This window comes from Malaclemys terrapin, chromosome 2, assembly GCF_027887155.1.
Source record: "Malaclemys terrapin pileata isolate rMalTer1 chromosome 2, rMalTer1.hap1, whole genome shotgun sequence".
NCBI lineage: Eukaryota > Metazoa > Chordata > Testudines > Emydidae > Malaclemys > Malaclemys terrapin.
This window is the reverse complement of record NC_071506.1, coordinates 158,271,597-158,280,620: the sequence shown is the minus strand read 5'-3', so window position 1 is coordinate 158,280,620 and position 9,024 is coordinate 158,271,597. Positions and strand designations below refer to the sequence as shown.

The 9,024-nt window shown below is 52.6% G+C and overlaps 1 long non-coding RNA gene across 1 annotated transcript; it reads left to right on the top strand.

Annotated features, from left to right (window-relative positions):
* Positions 1-2,192: 2,192 nt before the first annotated feature.
* On the top strand, positions 2,193-8,617 carry LOC128832984 (uncharacterized). The gene is made up of 2 exons (XR_008444092.1): positions 2,193-2,840; positions 6,685-8,617. It is a non-coding gene; the product is annotated as an uncharacterized LOC128832984 (long non-coding RNA).
* Positions 8,618-9,024: the final 407 nt, after the last annotated feature.

The following is a 9,024-nucleotide window of genomic DNA, read 5'->3' as shown; positions in this document are numbered from 1 at the left end:
GAATTCTAGGCACGGGGCAAGATGGAGCTGCCCGAGATGTTCAATGCACAGCCATTACTTGGCCCTGTAGCTCTGCTTCTTTCTCTCTCAGCACCGCCTCCATGACGTCCGCCAGCCGGTCAGCACACTCCCCCTTCTCCAGCAGACCCACCAGCAGGGTGAAGCTGAAGGGAATGAGGTCACGTGAGGGCAGGTGCTTCGCGATGAGCTGCAGGGAAAGGAACAGGCCGAGTGTGAGCAGTGAGCCCCGGCCCGGGGAGGTGGGTTTGCTCTTCGGGAAATGGGGACAGAGGCACTGGCAGCCTGTGCCCAGAGCTATGTGAGTGGGCATTGGAGCCCATACCCAGGAATTTCCATCTGCCAGCTCCTCATCGAGGGAAGGAGACAATAACCCCCTTTCCCATGGGCGTGTCTGTCTCTCCAGCCACAGTCTCTTTTACTCACCATAGCAACATGGGCAGGGCTCTCTCTGCAGCTGGCATCCTTCTGCGTCTTGCTCAGCACGGTCACCAACGCCCCTGTCTTGGTGTGAACGACGGCTACACAAGAAACCAGCAGTGCTCAGGCAGAGCTCTCGGAGCCGGATTCTTCCCCCTCTCCGTCCAGCCAGGTCAGAGGTGCCAAAGAGCCAGACTCCGGACGCAGCTGGGAACGCCCAGTTAGGGTGAGCTCTCAGCTGGCTCCTGGGCCAACTGCCCACCTATCACCCTGCTGTAGAAGGTGTGTTGGGGCTGGGGTGGGATCAGGGGAGGTCCCAGATGGTCCCAGGCACCTGGTGAAGAGCAGATGCCAGGTCAGCCCAGTAGGTACCAACCCACTTCTACTCTGTGTCCCTCTGATCAGGGATGGGATGAAGGCGCCATGTTCTCTCTCTCGCTAGGTAACGGCCGGGGCTGTGAGGGCTGAGAAGTGGCGACTGCTTCCGCTCCACCTTACCTTTGCAAGGTGTGAAGAGCCAGTAGAGAGCCTGAGATGCCCAGTATCTGGTGGCCTCCTGGACATCGAAGGCCTGGCTTGTCAGCAGCCCGGTCACGTAGCCCTGCTCTGCCATGGGTTTCAGGTCCTAATGGGCCACCGAACAGAAAATCGGGGCATGGGTTGGGGCAAGCCCCCAGCTCTGTCTGTATCACACACACACACACCCGCCCCCGTTCAGGGCCGGCTCCAGGCACCAGCTGAACAAGCAGGTGCTTGGGGCGGCCTAGGGGAAGGGGAGGCACGTCGGGTTCTTCAGTGGCAATTCGGCAGCGGGTCCCTCTCGGAGGGAAGGACTTGCCGCTGAATTGCCGCCAAAGAAGAAAGCGGTGCGGTGGAGCTGCCGCTGACCGCGATCGCGGCTTTTTTTTTTTTTTTTTTCCCCTGCAGCTTGGGGCAGCAGAAACCCGGGAGCCGGCCTTGCCTCCATTAGTGCTGTGGGGGGCAGGGTCTGTGCTGCTCAACTTGGTGATGGCTTTGAAGCGATAGAACATTAAGAGCCGAGCGCTGGCTCTCACAGCTCAGCTCCTCTCCTGGGCCTGGAGAGAGCAGATCCATGGCTGCAAGTGATGGGGGAGGGAGAAAGCCGTGTGAGCAGTAGCAATGCCGGGGCGACCCCCAGAACCTGCTTCCCGCCCCAACAGGGAGAGGACATGGAGCATTTAACCCCTTCTCATCTGCTTCTGGACACTGGAACTCAGCGCTCCTCTCCAGTCTGGGGCGCGTTGGGACAGGTCTGAGGGTCTTGGGCTCAGCGCTTTGAGGATTCTCCTCATTGATCCTGTGGGGTCTCAGGGCTGTTTCCTTCAGGGGCACAGGGGCGCCAGCCCAAATTTAGGAGGCCAAAGTGACACCCCCTGGAGCAGGACTAGGATTGTCTTGCTGGATCCCAGGGTTGGGTGTATGCCCCGTGGGGACTGGCTAGTTCACAGCAGCTGGGAGGCCTGCTCAGCCCCCTCGGGATCAACTGGAGTCTTCCCTCTTGTGGTTCGGCTAGAACCTGAACAGCCAGCCCAGCCCCAGATGGCCAGAGCGAATAGGCCCCTCCCCATCCCCCTCGCTATTGTACCAGAAACAGATGCAGTAGCATGGTGGGGGTCAGGTGCTGCTCCAGGAACGACTGCAGCACAAGATCCAGGCCCTCCCAGGGCAGTTGTTGGAGAGACTGGAGCAGAGAGAAGCAGGGAAGTAAATAGCAAGGGAGGTGAGGTTGTTAGAATAAAGGCCAAATACTTGCCTATTATCCCAGCTGTTTTTCCCATATATAAAGGTATAGCAAGACAATCAATCAAAGAGGCCCAACAGCAAGGAGGCCCAGCAGATGTATCCCATTACCCCTACCCCTGGACCCTGGAAGGGCAATCAATCAAGGGGACCCAACAGATGTATCCTATATACCCCTAGAAAGGAATTTAAAATTCCTTTGGTCAGCAGAATGTATGCACGTTAAGTCATTTGTTACTGGGTATAAAAAGGCTTGCTCTCCGCTTGTAAGGTGTGCTCCTCCCTCTGGCATGAGTCGAGGGGGACACCCGCTCAGCTGACTGATCAATAAAGAACTTGAAGCCGTCTTCTAGACTCCCGTGCCTCCTTGGGGTAATTGGGCAGCTCCAGGGGGAAACGAGCCCATTTGGCTAACAAATGGCGACTCCGCCGGGACTTCTCTCCCTGTAGAGGGCACTGACCGACGGCCGAGGGCGATTCCGAGGAGTGGCCACCTCGAGCTGTTGCTTTGCTCGGGCCTCGGATCGTCACAATCGGCCGGGGCGGCTGTGTCCTCTCTAAAGAGAACTCTGAAGGACACGGAAGCAAGACGGCTTCAGAAGGAGGGGAAGTCTGACTGCCGGACGCGGCCACTTCGGGCGGTAAGTGCGTTTACCTCCTGGGTTTGAGGAATAACGCCCCCGAGGTGTGGGTTGGACAGTGGAAATCCCCTAGGCAGCCTGTATACGGGAAGGTATGTTAACATTATTGTAGCTTTGTAAATGTCTTGTTGTTGTGTTTTTGGTTAAAGGGTAAGCAAATAACGGCCAATGAGTAACGTAACTAACTCCACAAGTCCATGGGCCGTTTTTAACAATTATTGGGACTTGGAGCAACCTCAGGGATTACTCTTGTCTATAGGAAGGGTAATCTTGTTTCTCCTCTTAATGGTGTGTTGGAAACCGAGATTGTAACTGATTAAAGGATCTGTGTGAAAGATGAATGAGTGCTGCTGACAGGTCTGAGGCTTAAGCTGACTTCAGCCGCCCCAAGACTCCTGCAAGGGGAAACCCGATGACCAGGATATCTTGATTGCAAGGGGGGTCAGCCGAACCTCGTGACCCAGCGGATATCTGAGTTAGAACTAGATCTATACCTCTTCCCCCTCTTGATATCTCTGTCTCGGAAAACTCTGGGTAAAGCATAATGGGGTCCGGACAAAGCACCTTCTCCTGGACACCCCTGGGATGTATGCTGCATAACTGGAAGGCGTTTAGACGCCAGGCTAATTATGGAATTGTATTATGTAAAGACAAGCTTGTAAAATTCTGTACTCTTGAATGGATGACATTCGGGGTGGAATGGCCCGAGGGCGGGACGCTGAAACCAGGGGTTGTACAAGCAGTACATAGCATTGTGATCTGGGATGGGCATTGGGACCAATATCCCTATATAGATATTTGGCAGGACCTTGTGGCCAATCATCCCCCATGGTTGCAAAAATGTAGATCACAAACTATTAAAACCTTAATGGCCCGTGCCCCTGTTAGGAAACCCTGTTTCCCTGTTAAGAAATCTTGTCTGCGGGCTGTGATTCCCTCTGCCCCTGATCCTATGCCCCCTCCCCCTTTGTATCCTGGCCTCCCGGCTCCGGTACCCTCAATTGAAATCCCCCCCCCCCATCTCTGAGGATAATGCCTCAGCTGAAAGGGGTGAGCCAAGCAACCAGGATTTTTCCAAACGGGACCCCCCTCCGATCTCTCTGAGCTCCCCGGTGTCTAACCACACCAGGAGCAAGGGTGGCCCGGTACTCCAAGGGCCCCTGCAACAGAATTATTTGTGTCCACTGCAGGAAACTGTAGCCCCTGAGGGTAATCTCACTATGGTATATGTTCCCTTTACCACTAGTGAGCTATATAATTGGAAGGGGCTTCGGGCAAGAATATAGAGGAACTTTTAGAAATAGCCATGAAGGTTTATGATCGGAGGGATGATGAGGAGCGAAAGAAAGAGGCCCGTGTTTTGGCCATGGCCCTGAGAGAAGGATATGCAGAAAGGGGGGACAAGGTTAAGGAGAAGCCAGGGCCACCTGGGAGAGGACGGGACCCCCGCCTGGGTCAAAACCAGTGCGCTATCTGTAGGGAAGAGGGGCACTGGAAGAATGAATGCCCCCGGCGACAGGCCATGGGAAAGGAACGTAAAAACAAAACCCCGTCCCTTCCCATCCTTTACAACAACACGGGACGTTCAGGGGAGGGATCTTCCCCATAGGGAAGCCGAGGGACCCAGCGGCCCCTCCTGGCTGCGCAAGCTGCCAGTCTGGATCCCACGGTAAAAATTAATGTGGAGGGCCGCCCAATTGAAGCCCTTATTGACACTGGGGCCACTCTTAGTTTGCTCCCCCTTAGTAAGGCTCCCCGAGGTAGAGCTCGGGAATGTGCCATGGTACAGGGGATAGAGGGACAAACTACAGTTTTGAAAAAAAAACTTTGCCTCTCCTAGTAAAGGTACGGGACCACCAAATTTCCCACCAATTTGTTTGCAGCCCCTCTTGCCCCATCGCACTGCTTGGACGAGATATTCTTACTAAACTACAGGCAGAAATCTCGTTTGATAAAGGGACTATGGAAGTTAGACTTCCTAAGCAGCAGTCTTCAAATTACCAGATGACCCTGATAAGCGCTGGAAATCACCTCCCGGAATGCTGGGGAGGAATGAAGAAAGCCAGCTGTCAGGGGTTAACCTTGAGGTTTGGGCAGAGGAGGGAGGTGTCGCTTGAGCCCGGAATGCTTCACCAGTGCATATTTCCCTTAAGGAAGGAAGCAGCCCGGTCCAAATTCGACAATACCCTCTTAAGCTGACCACTAGAATCGGGTTAAAACCTCTGATTCAAAAGTTTCTGCAGTGTGGGTGGATCAGGGAAGGCACGTCCCCGTACAACACTCCGATAATGGGAGTGCCTAAGCCTAATGGGCAGTATCGGTTGGTCCAGGACCTGAGACAGGTTAACAAGTTAATAGAGGCTCCCTATCCAGTCGTCCCAAATCCCCATACTATTTTGGGCCAAGTTCCCAAAGAGCACAGTTGGTTCTCTGTAATAGACTTAAAAGATGCCTTCTTTTCTATCCCCCTTGATTTGGAATCTCAAAAACTGTTTGCCTTCAAGTGGGAGGACCCAGATACTCATTATAAGGCCCAATACCTTTGGACCGTGGTCCCACAGGGACTTACCTGTGCACCTGAGATTTTTGGCAGCCAGTTGAGAAGGGACCTTGCCCCATTCCTGGCTAGACACCCCTCATGTAACATAGTCCAGTATTGCGATGATTTGCTCTTAAGTACTGAAACAGAGGCAGCTTGTAAAGAGCAGACTGTAAAGCTCCTTAATTACCTTGGGGCACAGGGGTATAAGGTCTCAAGGGAAAAAGCACAATTGGTTAGGCGACAGGTCACTTTTCTTGGGTATCATTTGTGCCAGGGAAGTCGTAGTCTAGGTAAAGAAAGAATCCAGGTGATACTCAATAACCCTCGACCTCAAAACCCCCGAGAGTTGAGGGCTTTCCTGGGGTTGACTGGGTTTTGTCAACTCTGGATCCCTGACTACGGGGGAAGAGCCAAACCGCTGTATGAATCCTTAACTAAAGAAGGTCTGCTCCATTGGACGTGGACCAAAGAGATGAAAAAAGCATTTCGAGAGCTAAAAGAAGCCTTGGTTCAGCCTCCTGCTCTAGCCCTCCCCGACCCTCGGAGGCCGTTTACTCTATACGTTCATGAAAGGGGAGGGGTGGCTGCTGGAGTTCTATGCCAAAGGTCGGGACCAACCTGGCGACCCATTGGATACTACTCAAAGGTGTTGGACCCTGTCGCCAAGGGTGGCCTGCCTGTTTACGGGCCGTTGCAGCAACCGCTCTTCTTGTACAAGAGGCTGAAAAATTAACCCTGGGAGGGGACACTGAGGTTGTGGTTCCTCACGGGGTGCCTCAAATACTGGGGACGGGCGCTGGGGAAAAGCATTTAAATCCCAGTCGACATACCAGATATGAGGTAGGGCCCTTGCTAGCCCCTAACTTAACCTTTAGGACAGTTAGCTCCCTCAACCTAGCTACCCTATTGCCTGACCCTTGGGTTTCCTATGAGACCAGCCCCACTCATGACTGTATTGAAGTCTTGCAACAGGTGTCCCAGGCACTCGGTATACAATGGAAGCTACATACACCCTGGAGGCCGCAAAGCTCGGGTCAGGTGGAAAGAATAAATAGAACTCTCAAGGATACCCTCACTAAACTATGCACAGAGTCTAGTTTAAAGTGGCTTGATGCGTTACCACTCGCCCTTAACTGCATTCGAAGGGCCCCACGTAAGGGTCTTAAGCTTTCACCATTTGAACTGGTCTTTGGGTTCCCTCCCCGAATACTTATCCCAGGATTCCGGGAGGATGTAACCTGGGAAGTGGGAAATGACTTACTATGGAAACAGGTTTCCGGGTTGCAATCTGTTTTGTTACAGCTGCATCGACGCGGCGCCATTCCAGGCTCTCCCCTTGGACCAGACCGTGCATCCGTTCCGGATCGATGACCAGGTCCTTGTCAAGAAGTGGAAACGCGACCCCCTTACGCCAAGGTGGGACGGTCCACACACCGTTTCGCTCATTAGCCAGGCCGCAGTTAAAATTCTCGGGAGCGACAAATGGACACATCACACCCGGGTAAAGCGGTTTCTGAATCCTGACCAGGGAACCAATCCCACGGAAGAGGACACCGGCCCTCTGCCCACCCCGGCCCCGGAAGTCCGGGGTGGCACGGGCGAAGACACCGTCTGGGAGTATCAAGGACTCGATGGGCTAAAAGGACTGTTTAGGAAAAAGCAATAATGAACTCATTATTAATATTTCTGTTCATAGGTGTCTATCTTGGTTATGGTTGGGAGAATAGGTTTATACAACTGGGAGAAATAATAGCGAGTTCCTTCAATCTTAGTAGCTGCTGGGTTTGTGGAGGTCCAGGGGGTTGAAATGAATGGCCTTGGGTAGCCCAGCCAGTGCAAGCTAAATGGTGGATCAGTAATTTAAGTATAGTCCACAAAGGAACAGAAGTTTGGGATGAGGATAGTAGCCCTTGGTGACTCTATTCCTCTGAGATGGGGATCCTTTGTCTAAACCGAACAAAACCAGAAGGGGTGTATGTGGGCAAAAGCCGATGTGACTGGACCCTATCTCTAGGATTTGACTGCTATGATCACCCTAGTTGCCATACGTATGACTGTTCTAAATATCAAGGACGGTGGAACCATACCCACGTAAAACTCACTAATCATAGCTGGGTAAGTTGTTCCTACCAACAGCATACCGGCGAGGGCTGTAAGGCAGTTGGACAAGATGGGTTCTTTGATGCCCTCTTTCTAAGTTGCCAGCGAGATAATACCGACAGTAAGGATCACGTGGTACGCTGGTATCAGTGGGCATGCAACATTCTAATGGAACTCAGGTAACCCATTTTAATCATTTTTGGTCTACTACCAATAGCCCTAAATTTGGTTGTAATTGCGCTTGGAAGGAAGGGGCTGGGCCTTGGAAATGTGACTATTGTAATCCTGACGGTACATCTATTGTATTAGGGGGACCCCTGGAGATGGGTAACTCTTTGTATTACGAAGAACCAGGCCCCAAGGACTATCCCGAAACCTGGGATGGCCCCTTTGCGAATGGACAATGGGCCCTAAAAGGCCATTACTGGATATGTGGGCAATACGCTTATCGAAGCTTGCCTCCAAATTGGTCAGGAATATGTTATGTTGGGTACATTAGGCCCTTATTCTTTCTACTACCCCAAATCCAGGGAAATAAATTAGGAATTAAGGTATATGACGACTTGATTAGGGAGAGGCGGTTCGTTGATTCCGCATTGACTGCTGGAAGCTCCCAAAAGTGGGGGGCTCAAGAGTGGCTCCCTGTGTAATTGCATTAGTCCGACGAATGGCTAATCAAATTGTATGCCAACGCATGATGGCATTATATCAACCGGTAAAAGCTGAGGATTGGGGGCCATAAGGCTCTCAAAATGCTTTTAAGGGGGGAGAACCTTGTTAGAATAAAGGCCAAATACTTGCCTATTATCCCAGCTGTTTTTCCCATATATAAAGGTATAGCAAGACAATCAATCAAAGAGGCCCAACAGCAAGGAGGCCCAGCAGATGTATCCCATTACCCCTACCCCTGGACCCTGGAAGGGCAATCAATCAAGGGGACCCAACAGATGTATCCTATATACCCCTAGAAAGGAATTTAAAATTCCTTTGGTCAGCAGAATGTATGCACGTTAAGTCATTTGTTACTGGGTATAAAAAGGCTTGCTCTCCGCTTGTAAGGTGTGCTCCTCCCTCTGGCATGAGTCGAGGGGGACACCCGCTCAGCTGACTGATCAATAAAGAACTTGAAGCCGTCTTCTAGACTCCCGTGCCTCCTTGGGGTAATTGGGCAGCTCCAGGGGGAAACGAGCCCATTTGGCTAACAAGGTGCACGAGACAGGGGGACGAGTGGATCCCCCATCTGGAGCCAGGTGCTGTTGGTATTCGGGGTCCCTTTACCCAGGTGATACTGATCCCCCTGCACATAGACATGGGTCTCACCTGGACCCCAGGCTGCCCTTCTCCAAAGAATCCTTCCTCCCACCTGGGCTCCCCAAGAAATGTACTGAGTGGGGCTCTGGAGGGAAGGCCTTCTCCTTCCCCCTCTGAAGGGGCCCCAGCTGCCCCCCAACACCCCACTGGCTCGCCAAGGGCTGAGCTGTTTATCCCCGCTCCAGCCAATCTCTTTTTCTGTGGCAGGGTGAGTCGTGGCCGGGCCGTGTG